Below are 18,886 nucleotides of genomic sequence, written 5' to 3' on the forward strand. Positions count from 1 at the left end.
TACACTGGCAGAAAGCTGGAATCAGGAGATGGAGTTGAGTACTGACCCCAGGCCCTCTGATGTGGGACACAGGCATCTTAACCATTAGGCCAAACACTCCCCCACTCCCAGACTTGAAAAGGCCCCAAACATCAGGGCATCAGGCATCCCACCCTCGTCTGTGCCTTCTGACACCACACCACGCTGCTCAGCCATCATCTGTGTTTTTCTCCCTATCTTTTCCTTCCCTCTGTTCTCAGCATTTCCTCCCACCCCACAGTTCCATTCCCTTCTCCAGAGAGCAGCTGATTTCCTCACTTGTCTTTGTTTTCTGAAACTCCTGCTCTTAGGGTCTAGCCTCAACCTCCAAGTGGTTCATCAGCAAGGACAATTTCCTCTCCAAGTGTGTTTTCATAGAAGTCGTTTCTTCATTGAAAACATTTGTCCCAGGATAGCTCTTTCATCCTTGTATCCTCCCGTGTGAGGTGCGATGTGTGATTTGGGACTTGTCTCCATAGTCTGAGTGCCGGTGCTTTCTCCAAATGGTGCTGTCACTGGTCCTCGGCATGGCTTTCTGACCAATGGCAGAGACTTGGCTGTGTGTTGGTCCTGCCTACACCTTTGTCTCCCCTTGCGTTGCCTGAGGCCTTCCTGAGGGTGGTGCAGGGCAGATGATCAGAGCTCTGGCAGCCTGGCACACCCGCTCCATTCCTGAACTGTGTTCTTGGGCTCTCCTTGCAAAGCTCAGCTTGTTTTCCATGTGTTTTCTTCACTGAGGAAGCCTTTGCAGCTTTTTTTAGGCCTTTTTAGCAAATTGTACTCTTTCTTTTGCTAATTTGCATTTGGAGTCATGCCTTGAATTATGCAGCTTAATTGTTCTTTTACTTTGCTTCTCTGTAATCGTTGAACTTTCTAATTTTATTTTCTTTTAAAAATCCTCTTCCCTTAAGATGAAAGACAAAAAAAAAAAAAAAAAAGAAAGAATGAAAAGAAATTTGAAGGTACTTCAAAAAGTTTGTGGAAAATGAGTTGAAAGATAAATTTATTTTGATGACAACACTTTTGAAATCTATGTATAGTTTTTCCACGGTACAACATTTTCTGTGTACGTTTTGAATATCCCTTGTACTTAAGTATAAATATAGCTAAGAAAATATGTGCAAAACCTGTATAAGGAAAACTACAAAGATCTGGTGAAAGAAATCAGAAACAGAATCCATGTACATGGATAGGAAGATTCAATATTGTCCAGATGTCAGATCTCCCAAATTAATCTATAGATCAAATGTAATCCCAATCAAAACAGCAAGTTATTTTGTGGATACAGACAAACTTATTCTAAATTGTATATGGAGAGCGTGAAGGCCTAATACAATATTGAAAGAGAAGAAAATAGTTGGAGAGCTGATACTCCCCAGTTCCAAGGTTTATTATAAAGCAACAGTAATCAAGACAGTGTGATACTGGCAAAAGAACAGACAAATAGGTCAGTGGAACAGGATAGAGAGCCCAAACATGGACCACACGTTGGCTGGGAGCTGGATTAGAAGTGGAGCGTCTGGGACTCAAACTCATGCTCCACTATGGGAGGTCAGTGGCTTAATCCATTGAGCCACAAAGACAGCCTCTTATATTCTTTATAGAGCTATTTGTAGTTTCCTAATAACTACCCTATACTTAGCTAATAAAAACTAAAACAGCTTCTTTAACCTCTTTCTGAACAGTACAAAGACCTTAGAGAGTTTTTATAATGATCAATATCCCCCTAATTTACATTCTATTGTTTAAAATTTTAATAATGGATTGTTTCTGACCAGCAAGTTAGATATTATTAATATCATTTTGTATTATAAGTGTACTTACAGATGTACCTATATAGATTTACCTACATATTCATCAATTTCTTTACCATTCTTTATTGTGTAAAAGGTCTTCCATCTGCTATCAACTGGGAATTCGTTGAGTTCCTTGGATCTGAAAATTGGTAGTCTTCTACAATTTGAAAAAAAATTTCACCCATCATCTTTTAACATATGTCCCATTCATTCTCCCTGTCTCTTTGGCACATGTTCAGACATAGGCTGTTCCCTATCATTTTAGCCTTCTTGTTTTCTATCTTCTTTTTCATGTTTTATCTCTTTTTGTCTCCCTAAACTTCATTTTGGAAAATTTCTCTTTAGCCGTATCTAATATGCTGGCTAATCCATCTGTTGAATTGTCATTTCATTTTTTGCTTTTTAATTTTAGCAGCCCTATTGGTTTTTGAAGTATCTTCATGATTATTTTGTAAACGTATTGCTCCTAGTTCATATTTTCAAGTTCTCTTTGAGGATTTGTTTCAGCTGCCTGTTGATTCTGCTGATTCTCACACAAGGTACACTATTTCCTTGCAGGTTTTGTGATTTGTGCTGCTAGAAGCTTATTTCTTTGGATCATTTTCTGTAAAAGTTCTTTGAGGCCTGGCTTGATGTTGAAGTCCATCAAGCAGGGTTTGCATTTGCTCTTTGCAGTATCCTGAGAGTATTACCTATCTGGCCACTTTGGATAAAATTACCTGCTTGTGGCTTTTGGTGGTTACAGAGATCATGTGAATCTGGACTGAAAATTGGTAAAATATCTTACTTACAGTTATATATTCTCAGGGAAATGTTTCTTCTTTTTGTCAGCACCAAGTCTAGGCAGGTAAGTCTCATTGCTTTTACCCTCTGCACACTAGAGTTTAATTCATCCTGACATTTAAATTAGAGCTATTTGGGGTCCCAGCCCTAGGCAGGAATTTTGCATCAAGTTCTTCACTGGAGTGGTTCCTAGGGTTTTAATCGGGCCTCCCTTGCTTATGTACCCATCCAAACAGAAGCTCAAACATTGTAATTTTCAGCAGAAACCTTAATGGTAAAGGCTAGCTTTGCAGTTGCCTAACTCCCAGAGGTCCCCGATTTTGCTTTGTTTTTGTCTAGGTAGGTTTCTCACCTTGATATTTCCCAATCATGCATTTAAAAGGAAAAAAAAACAGGTCCGGGACTAGCATTATGGTGCAGCAGGTTAAGCCTCCGCCTGCAAAGCCAGCATAACATATAGAAGTACCTGTTCAGGTCCCAGCTGCTCCAAGTCCCAGCTGCTCTGCTCCTAGCCCAGTTCCCTGCTAATGTCCTGGGAAAGTAGCAGAGGATGGCCTCAGTACTTGGGTCCCATCCACCCATGTGGGAAATCCAGGTGGAGTTCCAGGCTCCTGGCTTTGGCCTGGCCCAGCCCTGGCTATTGTGGCCATTTGGGCATTGAACCAGTGAATGGAAAGTCTCTTTCTCTGTCTCTCCCTATCTCTGTGTATATCACTCTGCCTTCCAAATAAGTAAAATAAATCTTTAAAAATAAATAAAATCTTAGTACTGAACAATGTAGTTATTTCAGTCATGACAATGGTTCAGGATGCCTGTACTGCTACGTGATAGACAGAAGCAGACATTCTGCTCTTGATGTTGATCCAAGTTCTTTGGTGACTCAGTGACTAAACCCAAACAACCCTATAATGACCCTCAGCAGATTTCTCCCATGCCCCCTTTTCTCCATGATAAGTTCTTCAATGAAAACCAAACCAGTAAATTTCCAATTAGTCTTAAATTACTAATGGTGGCATTTCTGGTGTGCTGCCTGTCACAAATGAAGGATTTATTCTTCTAAGTGAGTCTCTTAAGGAAAGAGTAGACTGCTCTTGTGTGAAGGTTAAGACAACCCGATAAAACTCCACGAGCTCACAGATGAACTTTTCAAAATGTTCCGAGGAGAATAATATGCAGTTTTGTAATGAGCCCTCAAAGCACCACCATGGTGGCCAAGAATAGCTCAGAGCATTTTGGATCCTACAAAATACTCTCTCTCCTGAGACAGCATTGCAGTCTTTCACCCTGAAGAGCATGGCTTGTTCAACCCTCGATATTATGAGAAGCAAAATGGATCGAGCTCATTTGAAATGTAAATGTGACTGCATTCTAATTACAATTGTCCTCCTGATTTTTGCTGTGAAGCACAAGCCATCAGATGGAGATTAGTAAGATGTGGGCTACAACAACACTGAAATGTTTTGGACTTAGATGTTTTGGACTTATATTATTTTACAGATGGATTCATTTATTTATTTGAAAGGCAGAGTGACAGAGAGAGAGAAAGAGACAGACAAGGAGAGAGAGAGAGAGAGAGAAGGAGAGACAAAGAGACATCTTCCATCTGCTGGTTTGCTCTCCAAATGTCTGCCGACGGCTTGACTGGGCCAGGCCAAAGCCTGGACCAGGGTACTCCATCTGGGTCTCCCCTCTGGGTGGCAGGGACTCAGACAGTCCAGTAAGGGAGTCCACGACAGCACCGCATTTCCCTGGGCCGTTTTGCAGCATCGTGGAAACAGTGAATCCAAATTCTTGCAGTTTAAACTTTGGTTTCAATGACCAGCTGAGACATCTTGGACAAATCACTTAATTTTTCTCCTTGTCAGTTCACTCCTCTATGTAATAGCTATAAAGATCCTGCATCCAGAGATATGGTAAGGCTGAACGAATGTGAAAACAAAACCTATATAAATGTTGGTTAAATTTATCATTAGGTGTCAAGCTCTCTGTCTCTGTTTCTCTCTCTCTCGTATCCATCCATCTCTCATACCACGTGAATTTTAGGAATGAAATCTAGAATGCAGAATAGCAGAACCCTCATGCATAGAATGGATAGAGCTAGGGCCAGCACTGTGGAGCAGTGGGTTAAACCAATGGCTGCAGCGACAGCATCCTATATGGGCATTGGTTTGAGTCCTGGCTGCTCCACTTCCCACCCAGCTCCCTGCTAATGCACCCAGAAAAGCAATAGTAAATGGCCCAAGTCCTTGGGCGGGAGACCCAGATGAAGATCCTGGCTCCTGGCTTCAGCCTGGTGCAGCCCTGGTTGATGTTGCCATTTAGTGAGTGAACCAGCAGATGGAAGATCTCTCTCTCTCTCTCCCTCTCTGTCTGTAACTCTGCCTTTCAAATAAATAAATAAATAAAGATTAAAAAAAAAGATGGATAGACCCAAAATACATTCCTCCTACTCTTTTATGCTTGATCCTACTGACAAATCCTTCTGTACCTTACAATGTCCATGGTCCAACATGACAGAGTGAGAAGACCACAGTGTAAACGTGTTTTCTTGCCCTGTCGGAGCAGTGATTCCTCAGGTGGGCATAGCAGTTTAGGCAGGGGCAGACCCTCAGACCAGAAACACATTTAGATTCAGGTCACCCTCTACTTTAGGAGCTTCTCTATTCAAATGTCAGTGTATTGATGGGGTGGTCTATTTATTGGTAGGGATGATGGCGGGGAAAGGGTCACAAATGGTAGAAATGTTCTCACCAACTTTGCCCGAGAAAAGTGTGAACCAGCCTGTTTAAGCACCATGCTTCTTCTGAGAGTCAGGGAGCACGTCTCCAGAGTAGGGGCTCCCACCCAAACGCTTACCTGTCTGATGCATGTGACCCCACCACTTGCCCCCAGGTAATTAGGTTAACCTGCGGTGTTTAAGGTTGATGCCGCAGACAGCACCGTGCAGCTTGGATGATGTTAACTAACTGATTGGAACATGTCCTCTTTAAAGGCTGTCCGTTCCTAATGTTTATTTTTAATCTTTTTTTTTTAGTTCATAGATACACTTCTGAGAACATAGTGATATTCCCTTTCTCCCTCCCTCCCCTTCTCTCCCTCCACTTTCAAGGCTTTTGAAGAAAAGCCCACTTTTGGGCAGCAGCAGGCTCCCTAGAACAATGACTGGGGTGGGGGTGGGGCTGACTCCTAACGTGGAGGAAGACTGGCAGCTTGTGGTGTTCTGAGGTGCAGGTGAAAACCATGACTGACCTGAAATGGGGAGTCGGCCTTGACCATTTTAAGTTCTTTCTAATCCCCTGCTGTTCTGGTAGACTTGTTCTTTTTCTTTTCTTTTTTCTTTTTTTTTTTTTTTTTGACAGGCAGAGTGGACAGTGAGAGAGAAAGACAGAGAAAGGTTTTCCTTTGCCGTTGGTTCACCCTCCAATGGCCACCACGGCCTGCACGCTGCGGCCGGCACACCGCGCTGATCCGATGGCGGGAGCCAGGTGCTTCTCCTGGTCTCCCATGTGGGTGCAGGGCCCAAGCACTTGGGCCATCCTCCACTGCCCTCCCTGGCCACAGCAGAGAGCTGGACTGGAAGAGGGGCAACCGGGACAGAATCCGGTGTCCCGACTGGGACTAGAACCTGGTGTGCCGGCGCCACAAGGCGGAGGATTAGCGCCGGCCCTAGACTTGTTCTTTAAAGAAAAAACAATGCTTGCTGATCTTAGCCGTCCATCTCAGACTGTCTATGTTGTTTAACGCCTTTGGCTGTAGAAGCCCAGATTTCCTAATAACTTCGGTAATGTGCTGTGAATGTCTGAAAATTTGAGTAGGTAGGATCATATTAATATGTGAGTTACTGAGACAAGGTAACAGCTTATCATCCTTTGAAGATATGAAGATCTCATACTTGATATCATCTTAGGGAAAATGTACAGGTAAATTAAAAAATCAGTTATTTATCTTGGTTTTATTTGATAGGCAGAGAGAAAATGAGAGAGAGAGAGAGAGAGAGAGAGAGAGAGAGAGAACACTTGCATTTGCTGCTTTACTTCTGAAATGCCTAAAATAGCTGGAGCTGGGCCAGGTCAAAGCCAGGAGCCAGGAACTCAATCTAGAAGTCCCACATGAGTGGCAGGGACCCAACAATTTGAGTCATTACTTTCTGCCTTCCAGGGTGCACATTCACGGGAAGCTGGACTGTGAAGCAGAGCCGAGACTTGAACCAGGCACTCTGACATGGAATATGGTTGTCTCAAGCAGTGTCTTAACTGCTATGTCAAACGCCCACCTCGTGCCTATAAATTTTAATCTATAAAACCACTAGATTAACCCCTTTAAAAAAATGAGAAACTGGGCCGTCGCTGCGGCTCACTAGGCTAATCCTCTGCCTAGCGGCGCCGGCACACCGGGTTCTAGTCCCGGTTGGAGCACCGGATTCTGTCCCACTTGCCCCTCTTCCAGGCCAGCTCTCTGCTGTGGCCAGGGAGTGTAGTGGAGGATGGCCCAGGTGCTTGGGCCCTGCACCCCATGGAAGACCAGGAAAAGCACCTGGCTCCTGGCTCCTGCCATCGGATCAGCGCGGTGTGCTGGCCGCAGCGCGCCGGCTGCGGCGGCCATTGGAGGGTGAACCAACGGCAAAGGGAAGACCTTTCTCTCTGTCTCTCTCTCTCACTGTCCACTCTGCCTGTCAAAAAATAAATAAATAAAAATTTTAAAAAAAGAGAAACTATGTAACTTCTTCCATTTTGGGTACATGCATTCAAAACTGTGTACGTATTATCTGTAATCGTCGGTACACTGACCCTCAATACAACCAAAAACAGCTCAATTATGAAAGGAAGAATACCAGAATATCTGATACATCACCAAAGAAGTACAAATGGTCAAGAAAGATCACATGAAAAGATGTTCAATATCATGCCATTAGGGAAATGCACATCAAAGCAATGTAATGCCCTACATACTTTTTTTTTTTTTTTTTTGGACAGGCAGAGTGGACAGTGAGAGAGAGAGACAGAGAGAAAGGTCTTCCTTTGCCGTTGGTTCACCCTCCAATGGCCGCCGCAGCCAGCGCTGCGGCCGGCACACCACGCTGATCTGATGGCAGGAGCCAGGTACTTATCCTGGTCTCCCATGGGGTACAGGGCCCAAGCACTTGGGCCATCCTCCACTGCACTCCTGGGCCACAGCAGAGAGCTGGCCTGGAAGAGGGGCAACCGGGAAAGAATCCGGTGCCCCGACCGGGACTCGAACCCGGTGTGCCGGTGCTGCAAGGCGGAGGATTAGCCTAGTGAGCTGCAGCGCTGGCTCCCTACATACTTATAGCAGGGCCAAAACCTAGAACACTGACATGACTAAATGTTGGCAGGGATATGGAGCAATAGGAACTCTCACTCACTGCTCAGGGGATTGCAAATGGTACAGCCACTGGAAGACAGTTTGGCAGTTTCTTACAAATTTAAACATTATTTTACCATATGATGCAGCAGTGACACTCCTGAACTGGAAACTTATGTGCACAAAACACCTGTTCATGAAAGCTTATAGCAACTTCTTTCATAATCACTGAAAACTAGAAGCAGCCAAGATGTTCTTCAAGACAAATGGATAAACTGTGGTACATCCACGAACTAGAATATTACTCAGCAGTCCTAAGTGGATGTCAACAGCACGGTGACTAAACATAACATGGTGTTCTGGATAGAATCTTGGAATAGAAAAAGGACATGAGATAAAAACTAAGGAAATCTGAACTATGGTCTTTGGTTCCTAATAATAATTATAACAAATTTGCCACATTGGTGTGAGGTGTAAGGTGACAGGGTTCAGGACTCACTATCCCCAAATACAGCACCTTGGAATTTGAGAAAACTGCAGAAAAAGGAAGGTGCTCTCACCCTCTACCACCCTTCTCCCCCAGAGCAGGGTATAAGCTCCAGGACGGATGCTCTGTCCTTGCTGTGAAGCAGGTCATAAGACCCTCATTGGAGAAGTGCCCTCCCTATGCCAGAAAAGGGGATCTTCCTAGCTCTGAAGATACGGGGACACAGGCAAGAGTCTGCACAACAGGCCCTGCCAAGCTCCTCTCAGATTATTACCATTCGATCACATTTTTCCCACTCATGCTTTTCCACATCTTTATTAAACCTAAAATAAAAAATGCACAGATTTGGGGCTGGCGTTGTGATGCAACAGGTTAAGCCACCACCTCTGATGCCCACGTCCCATGTGAGCACTGGTTCCAGTCTGGCTCTCCACCGCCACCAGCTCCCTGCTTGTGCACTGGGAGGCAGCAGAAGATGGTCCAAGTGCCTACCCCTCGTAGACACCCATGTTGGAGACCCGCATAGAGTGCCAGGATCCTTGCTTTAGCCTGGCCCAGGCCTGGCTGTTGTGGCCACGTGGGATGTGAGCCAGTGGATGGAAGATCTCTCTCTCTTTCTGTCTGTGCCTCTGCCTTTCTTTTTCTTTTTTTCTTTTATTTTTATTTATTTATTTTGACAGGCAGAGTGGACAGTGAGAGAGACAGAGAGAAAGGTCTTCCTTTTGCCGTTGGTTCACCCTCCAATGGCCGCCACGGCCGGCGCATCACACTGATCCGAAGGCAGGAGCCAGGTGCTTCTCCTGGTCTCCCATGGGGTGCAGGGCCCAAGCACTTGGGCCATCCTCCACTGCACTCCTTGGCTACAGCAGAGAGCTGGCCTGGAAGAGGGGCAACCGGGACAGAATCCGGCGCCCCGACCGGGACTAGAACCCGGTGTGCCGGCACCGCAAGGCAGAGGATTAGCCTAGTGAGCCGCGGCACCGGCCGACTCTGCCTTTCAAATAAATAAATAAATCTTTCCCCAAAATACACAGATTTACCCATTTCTTAGGGGCCTTGTTCCCTTATGCAGGCTCCCTGTTATGTAAAGTTTATATTAAATTGATTTTCTGCTTTTTCTTGTTAATCTGTCTTTCATTATAGGGGTCGTAGCTATGAACCAAACAATGGGTCAGGAAAAGATATTTTTCCTCTCCTACAAGTGGAAACTGGGGAGCAAGAAGGGGAGTGGCGCATGGGAACCCTTTGTACTGTCTGCTCAATTTCTCTGTAAATCTATTCCAGAAAGTAAAGTCTGCTCATTAAAATCACTAAAAAAAGAAGAAAGTGCCCTTGGTGAGTTTAAAAAAGAAACGAAGAATATTTTAACTTGAATTTCTTAACTCACCACTTTCCAATTCATCAAGGTTACTTACAAATTAATTTCATTTAGAAAGTGATATCTGATTCTTTCAAGCTCCTCTTCCCCATGAACTCAGAAACTTTTACTAAACCTCTTCACTTCCCATAACAATATAGTTATTTGCATAGATTCAATAAGAATCTGTCTTCTTTCCTTTTCCTTTTTCTTTACCAAGATACAGTTGGGAAAATTATGCAATTAGGGCTTTACCTGGAGTTGTCATGTTAGAGGAGAATTCTTACTGAATCAAGTGTGACAAGCTGCTTTAGGAGCAAAGATTGACTTTACTCAGATTGTCAATCAATAGCTACAAAGCTCTCCCATAAAAACTGGCTGGAACCTGGCTTCCAGGTGCCAAGCAGGCTGAGACCCTTAGCAAACCTGACAGGACTGCGGGGGAAACCAGGGGAAGCTTCCAAGACTTGGTATCCTAACCTCATGATAGGAAATAATAGAAGATTAATAAAAACCTGAGACTTCTTATGAAAATTTTAAGCTAACCATTAATTTTGTGGCCTCACTACTTGTTCAGTAATGTAAAATTCTAAGTATGCAAAAGTGAACTCAAGGAACCCTGCATGGTTAAGTAACGATTTTGCTGCCCCTATGGAAATAATTCAGCCAAACCTAAGGAGGTCAGCCTTTTTTGGAATGTGTGTCATTATGAATACTGTTCTTTTGCAATCAGGAATGTTCCTTTTTTTAAAGATTTATTTGTGTATTTGAAAGGCAGAGTTACAGAGAGGCAGAGGTAGAGAGAGAGAGAGAGATCTTCCATTCTCTGGTTCACTCCCCAAATGGCTTTAATATCCTGGGTTAGGCGAGGCTGAACGCATGAGCCTGGAGCTCCATCCTGTTCTCCCATGTGGGTACAGTGACCCAAGCACTTGGGCCATCTTCTGCTTTCCCAAGCCATAGCACAGAGCTGGATCAGAAGTGGAGCAGTGGGACTCAAACTGGCACCCATATGGGATGCCAGCATGGCAGGTGGTGGCTTTACCTGCTATGCCACAGCGCCAACCCCAAGATGATTATGATCATGAGTGGGAGAGGAGCAAGAAGGAGACATCAGGAAAAACTGTGACTGACTTTGAAATCGGGGGAGAATTTTGCACCTTTAGTTTATAGCACACCATTCTCTGTCATTGTCTTGAACTAGTTCACACACTGTCAACACTTCAGCTGGTACCAATGCAGACTCTTGACCAAGACATGGTCGTCAATTTTGTCTGCTGGAAGTACAATCAATTTCTTTCCCACCACAAAAGAAGCCAGTTTTCCATCGATTAAGCAAATTCATGGTAACATTGCTAATTACCTCTGTATGTGTCAGCTCTTGAGGTTTACCTCTTAATTGGTTGTAACCTGTTACTGTTTCTCCGCTTAAATAGTTAGTGCAATAAATAGATTCCAGTGTAGGTGTGGAGGGGTTGAGTCCAAAAAGAATGGGTATAGTTGCTCAGGGAGAATGAAGACGATGCACCAAGCCACCTCCCTGCACACACCAACATTTAAGAGGTGGGTGGAGAAAGGGAAGCGAAGATGAGAGGGAGCAGCAGAGTCAAATGCTACAGAAAGACAAAGCAAGGCAATGAGTAAATACACCTAAGCAGACCCATTGGATGGCCTTTGTGTGGCTCTGGTCAGCCCAGTTTTGGTTAAGTTGTGGTGATGGGGACAGCTGAGGAAGGAGAAATGTGAATGGGAGAACCAAATGTTTCCATTTGTAGAACCAGTTAAGATACAGCTAAAGAGGCAGAGAGGGGGTCATCTATGGATGGAGAGCCCAGGGGAGACTGGAAGAAGAGAATCCAGAACTCAGGAGGAACCCAGGGGTCTTGAGCAGGAAGAGGAACCCTCCTGCTCTGACCTGGATGTGCTGAGACTCAAACTGGCTCAGTGACTTGCCCGCATTCGCATCCATAGTCAAGGAGCCAAGATGCAATTCCTTCCCATGCTCTTCCAATGAAACTCTGTGGGCCCCTCCCTTTCGGCATTTGATCAGCTGTGGGAGAAGTGACTTGCCAAGGTCCATACCACGGGACTATTAAAAGCATCCAGGAGAGCCTGGTTTTCTGATTCCTTGCCCAGGTTCCAGTCTAATGCACAAGCTGTCAATCAGGAGACAGGAAGCTGAGAGGAAATGTTGACCCATTGACCTCAACTCTCCAGCTAAATCAGGGACAAGTTAGAGACAGAGCATGGGTGGGCAAGGTAAGACCCCATCATAGAGCTGAAGGCAAGGGGGCTGCTGAGCACCGTGGCTGAGAAGAGTGAAGGGAGAGTGGCTGAGAACAAATCAAGGCCCCACCCAGCAGTCTCAAGGGGCAACCTGAGGATGCACCTTGTGATGGAACTGTTCTGCCTGGCTCTGAGATGTTTTCCAGCAAAGCCCAGGCACTTAGGACAGGACACACAGAGGCACATGATGGGGCTGGTTGTACAGGGTGGAAGGGCAGCATCAAACCTTCCTGGCCAGAACAATCTGGAATTTAGAGGGAGACTGGAAACAAAGGTAAAGTGTGGTAGCCTCAATTCAAGTTTGTCCTCTGTGACAAAGAATTCAAAGCAGAAGAGTCTCCCCAAGGATGTGAAGGAGTGGAAAGGACCCTGGCCAGAAGGCCAGGTGTGTTCTGATCTGTGTAGTGTGAGGAGAATGAAACCCAACTGTACATGTGGGGTCAGCAGCCAATGCAGTGGTTCTCTCCATGTTGTCTGCCTAAGTGGCTAAGCCTTTCAACCCTTGCAGAGACTGGCTTGGATCAGACAATTAGGAGATCTCCTGCTGTGCACTAAACTTTGTTTTCAATCAGCAAACCTATTAAACCCTATTGACCTCATCTGCTCATTTTCTTGCCCTTAGACATTTTTTTTAACTTCATAAAGCGTTGTGGCAGACATTTAACCTAGTGGTTGGGTTGTCTACTGATCAGAGTGCCTGCTTCCCACATCAGAGTACCTGGGTTTGATTCCTGGCTCTGGCTCCTGACTCCAGCATCCTATAATGCAGACCCTAGAAGGCAGTGGTGATGGGCCAAGTAATAGGGTTCTTGACACCCAAGTGGGAGACCTGCACTGACTGATTGGCTTCTGGCTTTCCTCTGACACAGCCCTAGCTGTTGTGGATCTCTGGAGGAGTAAACTGAGAGATGAGACTATTTCTGTCTCTGCTTATCTCATTCTCTTTGCCTCTCAAATAAATAAAATGTAAAGTGTGGTAAAACATGCATAATGGAAAATTTACCATATTAAACATTTTAGTTCAGTGGCATTGTTGTGTCACCATCCCACCATCTATCTCCAGAGCTTTTTTTGCTTTCTGAAACTGAAATTTGTCCTCATTAAAAACAATTCCCCAGACTCCTCTCACCTGCTCCCAGCAGCCATCACTTCACTTCCTGTCTCAGTAGATTTGACTACTCCGGGCACCTCAGGCGAACAAGTGTGGAATCCTACAGTGTTCGCCCTTCTGTGATTGGCTCACTTCCCTTAGCAGATGAATCTCCGTCCTCAAGGTTCATCCATGTTGTGGCATGTGCCAGGAAATTCTTCCTTTGCAAGGCTGAGCAAGGTTCCGTGGCGTGGGCATGCCACAGTTTATTCTTGCATCCATTGGTGGCCTTTCTGGTTGATTCCCTCTTTTGGCGATTGTGAATAATGCTACTGTGAACCTTACCTGACACATGTGGGCTGAAAGGGAGATAAATGCAGTGCACAGGGCCTGGCTGTCAGAGGGCAGGAGCTGCTTGCATCTGTGCGCAGCGAGAGGTGGTCCCAGGCCTGACAGCACCAATGACTCGCCGTGGAAGGGTGCTCGCTGCTGAGGGAGCATCTGCTACTTCCCGCCGGCCTCCAGGATTCCCGGAGAGTGGGCTGTAGGTCAGCAGCCCTGGCTGTCATTCATCCTGCACACGAGGGAACGAGTTCTCTCTGCATTTGTGGAGGCTGTGCATCAACAGGGCCCCTAATCCCTGTGCTTTGGAGGGACATGTCCTCCTCCCTCCCCCTGAAACTTTGTGTCCTTGTGAGCAGCTTTGAGTGCAAGGCATGCTCAGGGAATCTGTTCACTGACTGAATGACTGATGTGTTCACAGACTGGAGAGAACTGACAGCCCTGGGGTCCTAAGGCACGCAGGTGCGAGGCAGGTTTGATGCTGGAGGAAAAGAAGACACGTGTCTGATAGGTAATCCAGCACCCAGGTGACCCCTCCCCGAATTATTGGTGTTTCCTGTTTGCTCCCAGCACTGGGCAAATGCCTTTTGACGAGATGCCATACCGGTTTTGATTCACAGCATCTGGCAGTTATAACACATCTTCAGTGATGCAGAGGTATCGCATGACAAGGTGTGAGGGTCTCCCCTGCAAGAACAAGAAGGAGACTGAATTATTTACAGAGCGGAGCCCAGAGAGGGGCACTGGGCCTGACTCACTATGTTGGCTTTTTTTTTTTTTTTTTTTTTTTTTTGCACTGGATGCAGATTTGGGGGGGAGGGATAAGCTTCGTCTTGAAGGAAAACTGAGAACACAGATTGGAAACTCAAGCAATGTTTTGTTCCAGAGGTCATCTTGGCTCTGTCTCGGAGCAAGCTGGGAGGGTTATGATGATGGACTTGGGGTACCCCTTAGCAAACAGATTGCGGAGTAGTGTGCCCTCCTTCCTCCTGGAGGCACGGGTGTAGCCTGTGGGCAAGAACGTTCTGGAGGGGTGCCGAAGGCCAGTTAGTGGTACCAGCTCCAAGGGGAGTGGGTGAATGTCATGAGTTTGCATAGCAATAAGGCCAGAGCCAGCACCCAGTGGGTCAAAAGAGTCACCCGGACTAAGACTCCTAGAGACCCCCACCCTCCACCCCACCCCCGCCCCGGTTGTAAAGTGAGAGTTGGGTGTCAGGAGAGATGGAAGGAGGGGACTTTGTCCTTGAATTTATTCAGAGATCACCCCTCCTTTGTGAGCTTTGGGTGACTTAGGATCCCTGAAACCCTCCCTCCAGCACCTAAATGATCCCAGATTCTTTTGGACATCTTGAAGACAGCCGTGTGGAATGGCTCAGCCCCGTCTCCCGTATCAGTAGTGGAAGCGGTGAGAATTCCTGGAGACATTGACTCTGCCCCACTTCTCTCCACTCTCCTCTACCAGCCTCGTGCAAGCTACAGGGAGCGCACATCCAAGCTGTGCAGTGGCCTCTTAACCAGCTTCACCACATGGCTTCAAGCAGATGCTGAGTGGTCTTCTAAAAAGTTGTGCCTGTTTGTGTTTCTTCCCCTCATAAACCCCATAATCAACATTCCATTGCTCAGAAAATAAGGACAAGTTCCTTGATGCGGTGGGTGAGGCCTTGCAGGGCCTCGCGCCACCCCCTCTTGAGTCTCACTGCCCGGCTGTGGCCTCTCTTTCCCTGAGCCCCCACACACTGGCCTTCTTTCAGGCTCTTGTATTTATCAAGCTGTGTTCTACCTCAGGGACTTTGCACATGCTGTTTGTGCTGTCTGCCATGATCTTTCTCTGTTTGCCTAGTTAATTCTTGTTCATCTTTGTTCTAGTTCACTTGCTCAAAAAATCTTTTTTTTCTGATGGTTCTGACCAGGTCAAATATCCTCATTGCCGTACTCTCAGACTGTGAGCACCTGTACTTAATGCAGTTGTAATTTTATGTCTGTGTGTGGTTTTTGTCCGCCTCTGTCTCCCTTCCCAACTCCTAGCTCCACGAGGGCAGAAAGACGACTGCTTTTGCTCATCCTTGTGTTTCATTCACTCAGCGACGGGCAAGGCACTGCTGGCCTGTCTGAAGAGCTGGGATCAGCAAAGCAGACAAGGTGCCTCTCCACGTGAGGTGTGCTTTGTAGCACACACCCACAGTTCACTCACATCAGTTTAATGACATTACACAATGGCTCCTGTGTGCTGGGCATTTGCTCAGTGCTTTTTATGGATTATCTCATTTAATCCTCTTGGAAACCTGTTCTTGCCTTTTTATTCTCTCTTTGGGATCTGGGGAACAGAAGCTTGTATTTCTAAAGAAGAGCAAGCCATGGCAAAATCATCTAATCTGAATGTTAGCGGTTACAAGGCAGGAAGTTAAGTTTTCTTTCCAGAAGACACGGTGACATGATCACTTGGACCAAGAGTGTATTTGGCTGGGAGAAAGGAAAAGATGGCTGATGGCAAAGCCAAAACCAAAAGGATCAGATACAGAGAATTGAAGCTGCACAGTCAAGTGAGTTGGTGATGGGTCAGGCTGCTTCCTCCCAAGAAGCATTTGCAGAACCCGGCTATCCCGCTCTGCTTCGGATCCTACCTAACAGCTGCTCGAGCTGAGCTGCCTGCTCCGTCCTTGCAGGCTGCTCGGCTCCCAGACTGGGTTTGGGTTGCCCAGGGCTCTTACAGACCTCGAAGATCTTGTCGCACAGGGGCTGGCTTTGCTGCTAGTTGTTCTGGACATAAGGAAAGCCTGAAACTTGCATAGTCTGAGTACCTGCTGTCACATCCAAAGGTCCCTGCATAACACCCTCAAAAGTCTGACCCCTTGCAGCTGCTGAGCTGTACTTAAAGCTGCAAAGCTCACAACAAATTCATCAGGGGAGCCGGAGTGGGAAAGGAGGCAGGTGGGAAATCCCAGCAGGTCATCTCAATTTGTCTTCCCCCATTTTAGGATAAGCTCTAATATATCCGATATGCAGACAACTACGCTGGAGTAAGCCGAGTCTTCTGCCGATGGTGTCTTCAAATACCAAGGGCGGGGCCGGTGCTGTGGCGCAGTAGGTTAATCCTCCACCTGCGGCACCGGCATCCCATATGGGCACCGGTTCTAGTCCTGGCTGCTCCTCTTCCAGTCCAGCTCTCTGCTGTGGCCTGGGAAAGCAGTAGAAGATGGCCCAAGTCCTTGGACCCCTGCACCAACATGGGAGACCCGGAAGAACACCTGGCTTCTGGCTTCGGACCTGCGCAGCTCTGGCCGTTGCGGCCAACTAGAGAGTGAACCATTGGAAGGAAGACCTTTCTCTCTGTCTCTCCCTCTCACTGTTTGTAACACTACCTCTCAAATAAATAAATAAATCTTAAAAAATACCAAGGGCAAAACAAGGGGTGGGGTTTATTTTATTTTGAAAAAGCCTCAGAAGTTACACTGTTCTAAAGGGACCTGCTGAACAGGTAGGAAGCAGAGTCCCCATTGCGAGTTCTCCTGATGGCTCCTGCAAGGATCAGGGAGATGTCGATCACTGTATTTTGGAGCAGTGCTTCATCTTGTCCTCTTGAGGGATGGTACTGGTGACTACTACTGCTTTAAAGCACGCCTTGTTTATGGAGAAATGGCTGGACCAGGAAAGATTCTGTGAGTTAAGACAGCATAAACTCTGGTGGCTCCAGCTGAGAGAAGTTTGTCAGCTGCATGGCAGATTGTGCCACAAGTGTCAGCCGTGTCATCTACAAGGATGGCCACCGATCGTTCCCATCTTCCGCCGGCACCATGCGGTCCACTTCATGGGCCTTCTTCCACTCTTTGTGAACCAAGGCAAAGTCCACATTCAACTGGTCTGTAATGGAGGCCACTCTGTTAGCTCTCCCGGCACCAGGCGAGACGTTGTGCAGTTCCTCCATTCTGGGATGCTCTCCTTGATCCCCTTCAGGACAGCTGGCTCAGCATACAACCTGTCCACTAGGATATCAAAAAAGCCCTGACTCTGAGATGCATGTAGGTTCATGGTGATGACGTGATTGGCACCTGCCACGGATAGCATGTTTGCAACAAGCATGGCTGAGATTGGAGCCCAGCTAGCTGGAGCAATCTTGCAGGCATTAACAATGCTCAGAAGCTCCATTAGATTGTCCTTGGTTTTACCACAACCACTCTGAACAGTGTAGACATCCTCTCCACCTACACTTTCGCCAGTTTCCACACAGGTCTCCTGGTTGCTGAATGTTTTCATAACCACCTTGCCCTAGTTCCAGGCCCATGCAGTCAGCAGTTTTCTGGGATAAGTCCTGGTGGGAGCTGCTGCTGAAGATCTTAATATTCAGCATCTTGGCCCGCAATCCTAGGCACTCTTTGCTTATCGACCGCAGCTGCTGCCGCGGAGATCGGAACCGAAGTCAGCCCAGAGACTCAATGCTAACCGCTTCGCTTTGCTACACTGCCATCTTACCCCTCAACTAATTTTTGGCAAGGACATGATTCAGTCCAACATAGAAAGAAAAACCTTTCGACAAATGGTGCTGGAACTACTGGGTGTCCTTATGGAAAAGAGGAACCCCAGCCGTTTCCTCACTACACACTCACACACGGGCTGAATCAAAGCCTGTAGGAAAAAGCCAGAACCATAAAACTTTTAGAAGAATGTAAGAGAAGTTCATTGTAACCTTGAGTTAACGCTAGACTTTTAAGACTAAGACACAACAAGGACTCGCCATAAAAAAACTGACAAATTGCAATTCATAATTGATAATTCCTACCCATCAAAATATACCACAAGAAACTAAAACTACAGATAGGCAAAAGTGTTTGCAAAACATGTATCTGGCAAAATGCTTGTATTCAGAATATATTATTAATAAAATGACTAATAAGAAGATAATTAACTCCATTTTAAAAATACAAAAATACTTGGACAGGTATTTCACAAAGATATATAAACGGGCAATAAACACTGGAAAATATGCTTACATCGCTGGTTGACATAAACATGCAAATTAAAACCACACTGATATGCTACTACACATCCACTGGAATGGCTAAATTAAAAAAAACTGACAATATCAGCACTAACATTGGTGAGGCTATAGAGCAGCTGGGATTCTCATACATGACTATGGAGGAGTTCAAAGGTGTAACCTCTTTGGAGAAAAGTCTGGCAGTTTCTAGTAAAGTTAAATACACAGCTATCCCATAACTCAGCCATTGCATTCTTAGGCATTTGCCTACGAGACATAAAAAGCAATTGTCCATGAAAAGACTAGCACAAAATTATTCATAAAAGCTGTATTTGTGATAATCCCAAACTGGAAGCAGTCCAAATGTCCATCGACAGAAACATAGGTCTTAAACTGCTGCCATAGCCACACACCAGAATACATTCTGCAGGGT

At 45.9% G+C, this 18,886-nt stretch overlaps 1 long non-coding RNA gene and 1 pseudogene across 3 annotated transcripts in view; one reads left to right on the forward strand and one right to left on the reverse strand.

Annotated features, from left to right (window-relative positions):
• LOC149122590 (uncharacterized) overlaps positions 1-18,886 on the forward strand; it is a 128,700-nt gene that overhangs the window by 34,480 nt on the left and 75,334 nt on the right. The window contains exon 3 of one of the 3 annotated variants that reach the window (XR_016218968.1): positions 16,457-16,884. The exons of the other annotated variants lie outside the window; for them this stretch is intronic. This is a non-coding gene — a long non-coding RNA (uncharacterized LOC149122590). Of the gene's footprint in view, positions 1-16,456; positions 16,885-18,886 lie in introns of those variants that run through there. 3 annotated transcript variants of the gene reach the window in all.
• Positions 16,890-17,826, reverse strand: LOC138845079 (ribose-phosphate pyrophosphokinase 1-like; annotated as a pseudogene).

This window comes from Oryctolagus cuniculus, chromosome 13 (genome assembly GCF_051225735.1).
Source record: "Oryctolagus cuniculus isolate XC-2025 breed Fujian yellow rabbit chromosome 13, ASM5122573v1, whole genome shotgun sequence".
In the NCBI taxonomy this organism is placed as follows: Eukaryota; Metazoa; Chordata; class Mammalia; order Lagomorpha; family Leporidae; genus Oryctolagus; species Oryctolagus cuniculus.